The sequence below is a fragment of the Spea bombifrons genome, chromosome 4, assembly GCF_027358695.1.
Source record: "Spea bombifrons isolate aSpeBom1 chromosome 4, aSpeBom1.2.pri, whole genome shotgun sequence".
NCBI classification, from domain to species: Eukaryota; Metazoa; Chordata; class Amphibia; order Anura; family Pelobatidae; genus Spea; species Spea bombifrons.
Window position 1 is genome coordinate 49,083,284 of NC_071090.1, and position 11,087 is coordinate 49,094,370.

General features: G+C 35.3%; 1 long non-coding RNA gene across 1 annotated transcript in view; it reads left to right on the plus strand.

Annotated features, from left to right (window-relative positions):
* The window catches only part of LOC128490222 (uncharacterized), an 83,315-nt gene extending 72,723 nt beyond the window's left edge, over positions 1-10,592 (plus strand). Inside the window, exon 3 of the long non-coding RNA XR_008353934.1 lies at positions 10,157-10,592. This is a non-coding gene — a long non-coding RNA (uncharacterized LOC128490222). The remainder of the gene's footprint in view (positions 1-10,156) is intronic.
* The last annotated feature ends 495 nt before the right edge of the window (positions 10,593-11,087 follow it).

Consider the following 11,087-nt stretch of genomic DNA (forward strand, 5'->3'; position numbering starts at 1 on the left):
TGTATGGGAAGGATTTAAAAGCAGAAAGAAAGCAAAAGATAATTGCTCACGTATATGAATGCGTAATTGCTTTGAGATGGAATTTTTTGGTGCAGTGTCTCAATGCAGGCTAATGTAATCCACCACAGGTAGTAATTACTGAAAGTAATTGTAATGCAGAACGAGAGGTAAACATTAATGAAATAGATTTCTAAGGAAATAAAATCTCAGATGCCACAATAGGAAGCATTTTGTGAAACATGGCTTTTTTTGAAACCTGTGTGGGCAAAATTGGATTGCAATCACAACAATTTAAAAAAAGTAAAACTGGAAGAGAAAAAGGAAATTGGTTGGAAAGAACAGGGGAATTGCAGGCTTTCATCAGTTTTGAAGACAATTTATTGACATGATTTGAAGACTGGAAGATTGTGTTCTTTTGTTTCCTGTTAAGAAACTCATCCTACTCAGGTTTTTAGTTAGTATTAATTGTGGCACATACACTGGAGTCTTTATTTCCAGAATGTGATCACCTGGTAATTTAGCAAAAATGTATGCAGATGATTGGCTGGATTATATAATTGCTTAAAATAAAAGTCCAATGTGGTCTTTTAAACTGACCAAGTTCTTCATGGATTAGCCATGCGTTCTGCGGACATAAATGAGAGGCGCATTCAATCAGAAAAGGTCATGAGTTTTGAGAGGAGTAATACAATGATGGCTTCGGTATACACAAATGTAATTTGATCTACTATAGGATAATATATTCCTGAAGGATATCACTAGACAATATTTAAGGAACCCTTTAGAAAGTATGAAGACAAGAATAGAAGCTAATATGTATGTGTGTATGTGTGTATATATATATATATATATATATATATATTCAGAATAAACATGGAAAGGGTAATTGCTCATATTACCCTTTAGAAATTGTAATATACTGCATGCTGCATACTAAATATTATGGATTAATAAAGAAACAAAGTAAACGTTAAAAAATACCACAGCTTGTAGCAAATACACTATTAAAGTGTATTGCTCTTGTGAGCCTTAATTAAAATCCAGGCCACTTATTTTATTTTTTTAGGTACTGTATCTCTTTTACATTTTTAAGCACCCCTGGTTAGTGTGTGTTATTTCCGAAAATTTAAAGAGAGCATTTCATTGAAATAATTAATTATTGTGTAACTAAAATATAACAACTAAAAAAGTAATTGAAAAAAGGTGTATTCAAAACCTTCCCCCCAATTATCAAGTAAACAGTAGGCAGCTCCACAAGTGATTCCAAATATCAAATATTTGTAAGTACTTCAAGTACTACTGTAGCATGATACTTTGTACCTTTTATTTATCTGAAGTAGTAGCCTATGAAGATTGGTAGATATTTTCTGGAAAATGGTGCTATGTTCAATTGCTTCCCATGACGTTGAATAAACAGTAGAGTATACCTCTCAATCTATGTTTCTGTTCATTGTCCTGTAGTGCTGGCCTATTTACCCGATTTTACAAGCAGTGGGGATTGTGTAATCTCCTTTAGAGAAGTCCTCTGATTTCACTCTGAGCCCACCATGCTGTGAAATTGACAGAGGTCTGTGCTATTACAGCTTCCATGTGGTCACCTTACCATGCATTGAGGCTGAGTGCACTGAGATGGCCCAACAGGTAATAAAAATATGGTTGGTCTCTAACCATGCCCTTAACCCCATCTCTATCCTGATCTCTACAAAGGTGTTATAATTTGGACACCTGAAATGTTAATGGGATATGTTGGAGCTACAGATTTCTGGTCTACCTTGAGAATGTGACCCCTTCTTAATAAAGGAGATGCAAACAACACTTATAGCAAATGCCTGCACTGATATCATCACCTACTTTTATAAGTAACATAAATAATTAAAGTAGATATTATAGGTATCGTGTAGTTTTTTAACTGTATTTTTTCAAAAAAAATGCCTGCATTTACTGTAATTTTTTATACCTATGTAGTAATCATTCTTCTGATTGTCCTCCAATTTTAAAAAGAATAGCATTAGTATTTAATACATCCTTGACATCCAGTGTTGTGCTGTTTTTGGCACTGATCAGCCCAATAAGCTGTGACATTGATTTTTAACACATACCTCAATCATAACTCTTGTGTGGCCAACTCCTTGTGCACTAAAGCTGAATGCTGCAGGGTGACCCAACAGGTAAGGTAGGAGGGTGATCCCTGCCTCCAATGCCACCTCTAACAACATTTTGCCCAATGGTCTCCTGATTTGAACACCCCAAATGTTGGGTTATTGGTATTTAACTTATTAATACCAAACATATACTTAGCCACTCATGTGTCTGTCATGCAGGTTTACTGTATACAGTTGTACAAAGAATGATGAAAAAATAGTTTATAATGGGAAGAATGGATGGTAGCGATAAAAACTGCAGTTGGACCCTTCTGTTCTGCATGTATTGTGTCATTTACCAGTGCAGCTGCATGTTGCTTTGCAAATATCAGCAGTGCAGAGGGTAGGTCTCGAACTACTTACACTTGCTCTGGAGCCTCTGTTGTAAATATTGTCTGTATCTGAATTTGATTGGCCACAGGCAAAATGTTATGGAGTGCGGGATACCGGCTATATTTCTTAGAATTCCTTTCATGAATTGCAATCCTTACTTCTAACCCAGGGGACACCCTTATTTTATTCTGTCACAGTGCATTGTTCTAGTGCATTGTTGTAGTTTTTTTTAGATATTGATAATGTAGTAAGTATAGACAGATATAATGATATAATAAGGTGATATAGATAAAATGTATAGCTAATGGATAACTAGATGATGATTAAATTGACCTGGCTGCTAATGACTATACATATGCTAATATCTTTCTGTAATATTCTGGGCTGTCATAAAGATCAGGATTTAAAAAATCTAAATAGTGGAATAGAACATATGTTCCACTGGATCGTTAGGAAAATAGGAAGCTATCAAATTTAAACCAAAGAGCTTGGTTCAAATGTGATAGCTTGTTTTCATAGGGAATTGGTACAACAAGCATGCGAACAGTGAAAGGAACAGCGAAGTGAACAGCGAACTAAACAGCGAACTAAACATAGCTTTATAGTAAAACATGTTTTTTATACTGAAATTTCTGTGCATATTTGATAATGGTATAAAATGTATACTGCTTTGTTCATATATGGACCAATCCCATAAGAATCTAATAAAATATGTAAATATGTGTTTTTCTATTATTTCCTTTGGTTCCTACGTTTCTTATTTTCAACAAAGATATATTTCATGTTATGGCTTCAAGATTAAAAATATTGTTTACATATAGTTTATAGGGCCAGTTTTTTGACTGCTCCATTTATAAGTCTAGAATTAGACTTTAGAATAAATTGTTGGCGCCCATTCTAGCAGATTTGCCATTATGGGCATTTGAGGTCTTATTATCATCCAATTACAGATGATAACTCATTGTATAACATGTACCAAGTGTGTAAATGTATTAAATGCACGGAGGGGATATGTAAATGGTTTGCATAAATAACATTATGGCAAAGCCCTGCAGTACTATGTTTTGAATTTCAGTAAAATTGATTAATTTTAAGAGTTTGAAAGCTACAGTGATTTCACATGTTAAGTTATGAGTAGCATATTGTGATTCTATCACACTATTATCTGATTAGGAATGTGTGTAACACGAAATACGTTTTATTCAATATTATTCTAATTACAAAGTGTACGGGACAGAATGCACTGTATTAAACTCCATAATAACATTGGTAGAGAATTGCTATCTTCTAATTTGGAGGGTATTGTGAACTTACTTCCCAACAGCCTTTTCATATCGTAGGTTTAGTAAATGGGTTTGTTAGGTTTATGTAACTTGTACTTATAGACCCACAGGGGGCCACCTTTCAAAAATACTCATCTAAATTGCCTAATCTGCCATTCCAACATTATTTTCTTTTTGAAGAAGGCTATAATACCGCTACATCTATTTACTCTTTCTTTGTTTCAGGTTGTTGTATATGGAGCTTTAAATTTGGTTTAGTTTCAGAAGAATCCATAGGACATTTGAGTGTCCATTTAACTTTCTTTTCACCCACATGTAAAATAGCACATGCATATATTTTATGTACGTGCATGGGCTATATGTATTCCAACAGTTATTGGAATTTGGACATCTCATCTGCTTAGGGTGAATTGGCCTTTACAAAACCAGGCTTTTATGAGATCATATGAGCATATATTATCTACCAAAATACATAAAATATGTATGCGGTTTGCTCATGGGCCCATTAAAGTTAAACAAGGTCCTAAAAATTACCAATCAACCCTAACCTACAGAATTGTTTTGGGGTAATAGAGGTGAACATAGAGGTGTGTCAGGGCAGGACTACCTACCCACCTTACCTGTCCAAACATTTTAGACCTCTATTGGTTTCACAGCACAGTAGGCAGGTCAGGGCAGATCTCCCAAACTGGCCTATGATCCCTACTTCCCACAGAAGTAGGACAGTGACACAGCTTCGTTTGACAGTACATGAATATTGTGAATGTCCTAAAAAAAACAGTGCATGTTGGCAGGTATGCAACTGAATTGAAGGTTTAAACAATGCAATACATCACAATTTTCTTCCACTATAAAAAAAATAACAAAATGCAAGAAACAATTATGTTTCCCTGGGATGCAATAAAGGTAATTATGCAGATATATAATAAACAATTAGAAGCACTGTGACTTTAGATAAAATAAGTAATTACTAATAAAACTGTATGTTAATTAGAAAACACCAAGCACAATTATACCGTACTTTGAGCCTTAATATAGTAGTAGAGGTTTTCAGAAGTCTGTAGAAACCTAATTCATTTGCATGAAAAACAAGGTAAAATATGTATTTCAATTAATGTAAAAATTACATTGCAAGCTCTTTTCTATCTCTGCATAGAAATTATAATGTATGCGTAGCGTTCCCATACATTTATATATACGTACATATATATACAGTATATATATATATATATATATATATATTCTGTAGCGCTGTACACATATACATTGTACAGCGCTACAGAATTTGAAGGTGCTATATAAAACAATAAATAATATATATATATTTATATATTATATAAATATAACAAAAGTAAGGCAGTGCAAGTCAGAGCCATGAAGCTTAATATTCACTAAATTTAAGTCCACCTTGGCCTAGGCTTGGTTTGGTGTCCAAGGATCTAGGACCTTTTCTCTGACTTAAATATTGAAAGACCTTCTAGGCTGCTGAACTGATATTGCCCAAATGTTGCATTATATAGCAATCTGAGGTCACTAAATGGGAGCTGCTAGTTAAATAGTGAATCGGTCGAGTGCTTGGACTTGTCCAAATCCATCTAGGGTGAGTTTATGTTCATCCAAGTTTTTAAGTATAAAATCTTGATTTCATGACATTTAGTAAATTGCCCTATGATCTATAACATAAAAAATTGAAAAGATGTTTCATTTATGTAGTGAATGTTTAACACAGTTACATGATAGTGGACAAAACTATTTCCATTTAACAGTATTTAATGCAGACATTAAGTTGCCATTGAGTTCAGCTTCATGCTTGTAATTACGGTGCATTTTTTAAATAAAAATATGGCAATATTTAATATCTTTCAATGAAGTGTCCTTTTGCTCCATGTGATGTTACCTTTTCATTAATCTGCAGCAAAACCTTTGCCTTTGTCAAGAATTCTAATTTAGTTAACTATGCCAGCATTTTGTCAGGACAACATTGTTACAAGTTACAACACTATATTATATTATCCGCATGCTAAATATTTGTATTTAAAAAAATCCATCAGAAAATGTATATTAGAATGAATAACACAACAAGTAAGAGCTTATATAAAAATAAGGAAAATGTTCCCAGACAATTGCCAGGAGTTCTCTTAGATTAAACTAGTTACAAATGTGTATGTCATCGGTGTTGTTCTAAAAGATACTACTTGCTTGGGGATGTTGTAGAACAGGGTGAGATTGTAATAATTTTTCACATTTGCTGTAAAAGTAGTAAAAGTATAACTCCCTTTTAAAATCAAGAAACCTAAGAAATTTGAGGTGTGGGATTTGCACAAAAAAAGATGAAACATATTTATTTTAAAGATGCCAAAACTAAATTTAGTTATCTAGGACCAAATGCGAAATCAAATTAGGTAGTTCATTATTGTACACTGATTAGCACTTTTTCATTAAAGTTATAATTATTTTGTCAATGATTTCTACAACTTAAAAATGCAATGGGTCTTGATTAAAAACAAATTTAAATTAAGAAAATAGTAATTTCAATTAATTTACATTTTTTCCAATAAATACAATATTTTACATTTGAGTTTGTTTTTGTAACTTGTATAATACATACTCACACATTATTTACATTGGCATTACATAACATACATATTTTAAGAATGTATTTCAAGCATCTGTTTAATATAGAACTTTATGAAATTCATCTTCATATTTTCAGATTAAGAATGTAAATGTACTATGGAATCAACCATATTTTATTTATTAGCTATGAATATAATGTTGAATCAAAATCAAAATGTATACATTGAGAAAAAAGGTGTAGATAAATATTTGACATGCTATATTGAACATGCTTCATGAGAGACTACAATATTAAGGTCATGTTAGCGCAATCCAAAAGCTAAAAATCAGCCAATCTCTTATTTGAAACATAATAACATACCCAATAATAAACTTGAGGTTGGAAAGGACATATGTTCATTGATTTCAACCTTTTCATAAATGCAATGGTTGCTGTCGCTATTGATCCGTACAAAGACAAATAAAATACCTTAGTGTGACGTTTGCCATTGCTAATGTAATTTCACGAGAAAGAAATATAATTCCTTCCAGTACTTCAAAATTAATGGTGATCAGTTCTCTCTACTGTTTAATAAACAAGAGGCATTTCAAATAAAGAACTAGTAGTTTGTGAAATCATCTTCTAGTTAATTGTTAAACTTTTAGTTGGTACTTTTGTAGGTAAAATTAACAGTGATTTTATTACCATATTTGCTTGATTATAAGACGACCCTCCAAAATTTGAATATTAATTTTGAAAAAAAAGAAAAAGCCTTAATATAAAACTACTCCATAAGAAAAAAGTTTTACTAGTAAATATTAATTCACATGTAAACTATTTTTTCATATTTGATTGAGAAAAATGCATTTCCTTTTATTTGCAAGCCTTCCCCCCAATTATGCACATCTGCCCCATGGCTTGCTGCTCTGCCCCCCCTTATACCCCCCTATTTGCCACTCTGTCCCCAGATATGCCTTATACACCCTATTTGCCACTCTGCCCCAGTGAAATGCCTTATGCCCCCCTTGACTTACCGATGCATCCCTAGACTCGTCTGTCCCCCGTGCTTCAGACTCCCTGGTGTCTAGTGGGGGCAGCGGGTAGACATCTGTGCGATGCGTGCAGACAACCTCTGCTGCTACCCAACACTTCTGCCCCGGCTTTTATAACAGAGCACCAGCGTGACATGACCTTCTGGTGCTCAGTCATAGAGGCCCCGGCATAACCAACGGGCAGCAGAAGTTGTCCACGCACATTGCACAGACGTCACCGGCTGCCAGAGAGGAGGATCCAGGTCCCCTGCAGCGCTGAGGGGGATCTGGCTCTTAGTCTTATAGTCAGACCTCTATTTGAGCATTTGCTCTGAAAAAACCTTGTCTTATATTCAAGCAAATACGGTATGTTCAAGAAACCATAGTAAAATATGATACTTTGACTTAGTGGTTGTAACATCAGTTTATTGTATATTATTTTTTTCAGTTACCTTTAGATTATATAACATGCAAATGCGACTCAACTTTGTAAATTATTTATTCCATTATCATGTTTAATTCAGAATTCACATTATAATGTAGATATACCGTATTGGTCCGAATATAGGCCGCACTTTTTTCCCCCACTTTAAGTCTTTAAAGTGGGGGTGCGGCCTATATTCGGGGTCTAGCGCCCGACGCCCGGGACATGCAGTGCGGGCAGACAGCGGGGTTAGGATACAGATCCCCCGCAGCAGTGCAGGGGACCTGCATCCTACTCCCCGATACGCTCAGACAGCCTCCCCTGCCGGCACTTTCCACAGGGGGAGTACCGGCACGGGAGGTTGTCTAAGCGCATCGCACGGACGAACGTCCGCACGATGCATTTTAACCCCCCCCGATTTACCAGGGCAGACTCCCGGGTGTCTTGCAGGGCCGGCGGAAGACATCTACGCAATACGCGTATACAACTTCCGGTGCCGGCACTTCCGCTGAGTGCCGGCACCGGGAGTTGTATACACGATGTGCATAGATGTCCCCCTCCGGCCCCGCAAGGGGGGGGACAGAGTGGCAGCATATCTCGGGGGGGAGGACAGAGTGGCAGCATAGGTTGGGGGGGGCAGAGTGGCAGCATATCTCGGGGGGGGGAGGACAGAGTGGCAGCATATCTCGGGGGGGGAGGGACAGAGTGGCAGCATATCTCGGGGGGGAGGACAGAGTGGCAGCATATCTCGGGGGGGAGGACAGAGTGGCAGCATATCTCGGGGGGGGAGGACAGAGTGGCAGCATGTTTTTTGGTGCTTTTTTAAAGAAAAAAAACTTTTTCTTTAAAAAAGCACCAAACTTTTAGGGTGCGGCCTATATACAGGGGCGGCCTATATCCGAGCCAGTACGGTAATTCAATATAGGTATGCCAGAACATGGTGTTTAATATTCTATTGATTGTTCTTTTTAAGTATTTGAGTAACATTTCTGTTTGGCAACATCCCCAGAATCCAGAAATAAGCAACATATGTATTATTTTTAAATAAACTTGTTTTATGTTATCTTTAGTCACCCCTCTTTATCCTTTGTCCTCACTATTGAGTGCTGAGATATGATCATATCTTGGTTATCTGAGTCTTAAAGGCAGGAAGGGTCTTGTAATGTATCCCATGGAGGCTGTGCCAGCTCAGTGTAACGGCCATTTGGGAAGATCAGTGATCCCCCATGTTATCAGCCCATTACGCAGTGCAGCGGAGGGGAAAATCGCTAAAGAGGACCACATGTGTTCTGGTTTTACGGCATGGGGACTGCTGCCCCTGGACCTGTGACCCATTATACATTGCTGAATGTGTCAATAACAACCAAAATAAGCTGTTATAGATGGAAAGGGGGAGACCAACTTCATATTACTGTCTATGTATTTAGAATGCTATGTCATTGGTGTAATGGTCAGGTGTACTTTTGTTGGTATAGTGTATCTATGTATATTTAAAATGTATATATTACTGCATATTTTTAAAAAGGGTTTTCATGCTTATGCTCATCTACTAGGTGAAATATCCTAGCCTGGATACGGACTTGGGTATGCATTAGGAAGTTTATTTTCCTCTGATAGTTTAGAGATTAGACTGACACCAAGTTCATTTCTTTTAAAATGACTATAATTAAGTTGAACTGCTCATGGAAGATAATTTCACCTTAATTAGTACAAGGATTGACAAGCATATTAAATCTGGCATATTATACATTTTTGCATATAAATTATACTATTATGTAAAGCAGTTGTTTCCTTAAAATCACTACCAAAACACTCATCTGTAGAATAATTTCAAATACTTTCTAAATGGTATTCTACTTAAATTGTCACTTTAACACACTTTGTTAAACAGCTATACACTAGAATGCTATGTTTTGTTGTAATGCAACAATATATATATGTTGATAGATAGATAGATAGATGATAGATAGATAGATAGATAGATAGATAGATAGATAGATAGATAGATAGATAGATAGATAGATCAAAAAGTATGTAATTGAGCTTTGCAGTCTTCATTTGGTTTACCAAATTTGTAGTATTAATTTAACAACCAACGTCTCGTGTCCAGAAAGAGAACAAAACAACATAAACAATTTGTGAAACAGCATTGCCTGCAGATGAAATATCAAATATCTTAAGTTTCAATCCAATTCAAATATGAATCTGAGGCACATCAAATTAATACATATAGTTAATAATGATCGATCCAGCAATCTACAGAGTTGCTAGAATAGATTAACATTTGTTTTGTTAATCTTGACATAAAAGCATTCTGTTTTCTCAGCATTGCCTAATGTGACATGATATTACTTAGCTATTGAATTCTGTTTTTCTTTCTTTTCCAGATCTATACAACTCTTTATACATTAATTCAATATCCCCACTGTATAAAGTTTGGCCTTCTTTTTTGGAAGATAATTTGTAGGTAAGTAAAAAGTTCTATTTGTCTACAAATTGTTGCTTCTTGGGATAAAAGAGAAGATATGAAAAGCGGCTTCATATAAAATGTGTTGCCTTGAGCTAACTGGGAAATAACACAAGAAAACAATTGTTTTGCTCACAGAATACATTTTATTTCAAGGATTGCATTACTCAGATTATCTGTGCTTAGAACATGCTTAATACCAGTTTACAGTTGACATGGTGCATTATGTCCTATTTATCTATTGTACTGGGCTGCGTAATATGAGGGAGTTAGGTAACTTTATAAATACTTATTATATTCATTCCTTGCTGCTTGCTCATTTTGCATGTCTTTAAGTGTTTCCAACGTGGTGCAGACATCAGGAAAGGATAATGGTGAAAATGTAAAGGCTGCATGAATCATTTATAAACATCTTCAACCTAACGTACATGGGAATATGCTCGCCTCTTCCTACTGTACTAGAATGGTTAATAAATCATTGAATACATTTTATTCAATCAAATACAAAAAGTTAATAAAATAAAATAAACAAAAGAATGAAATATATGAAATATCAATCCCATATCAACGCTGGGAAATAAATTGGAAAAAGTAATAATGACCTTCCGGTGCTAGGTGAGAATTACAAGAAAGTTTTAATGTATGCATTTACACTGAAGCTTGCAAAAGCAGGGTCCTCTCCTTCTGTACGGGGGTCACTCTGTCACACCGTATATTGTCAATATTAATGTTATTGTTCATTCTCACTCTCCCACTATTGTATAAGGCTGTAAAATATACCAGTGCTCTATAAATTAATGTAATGTAATGCATATCAACACAAATATATGAAATACAATAGTCTGCTGGTG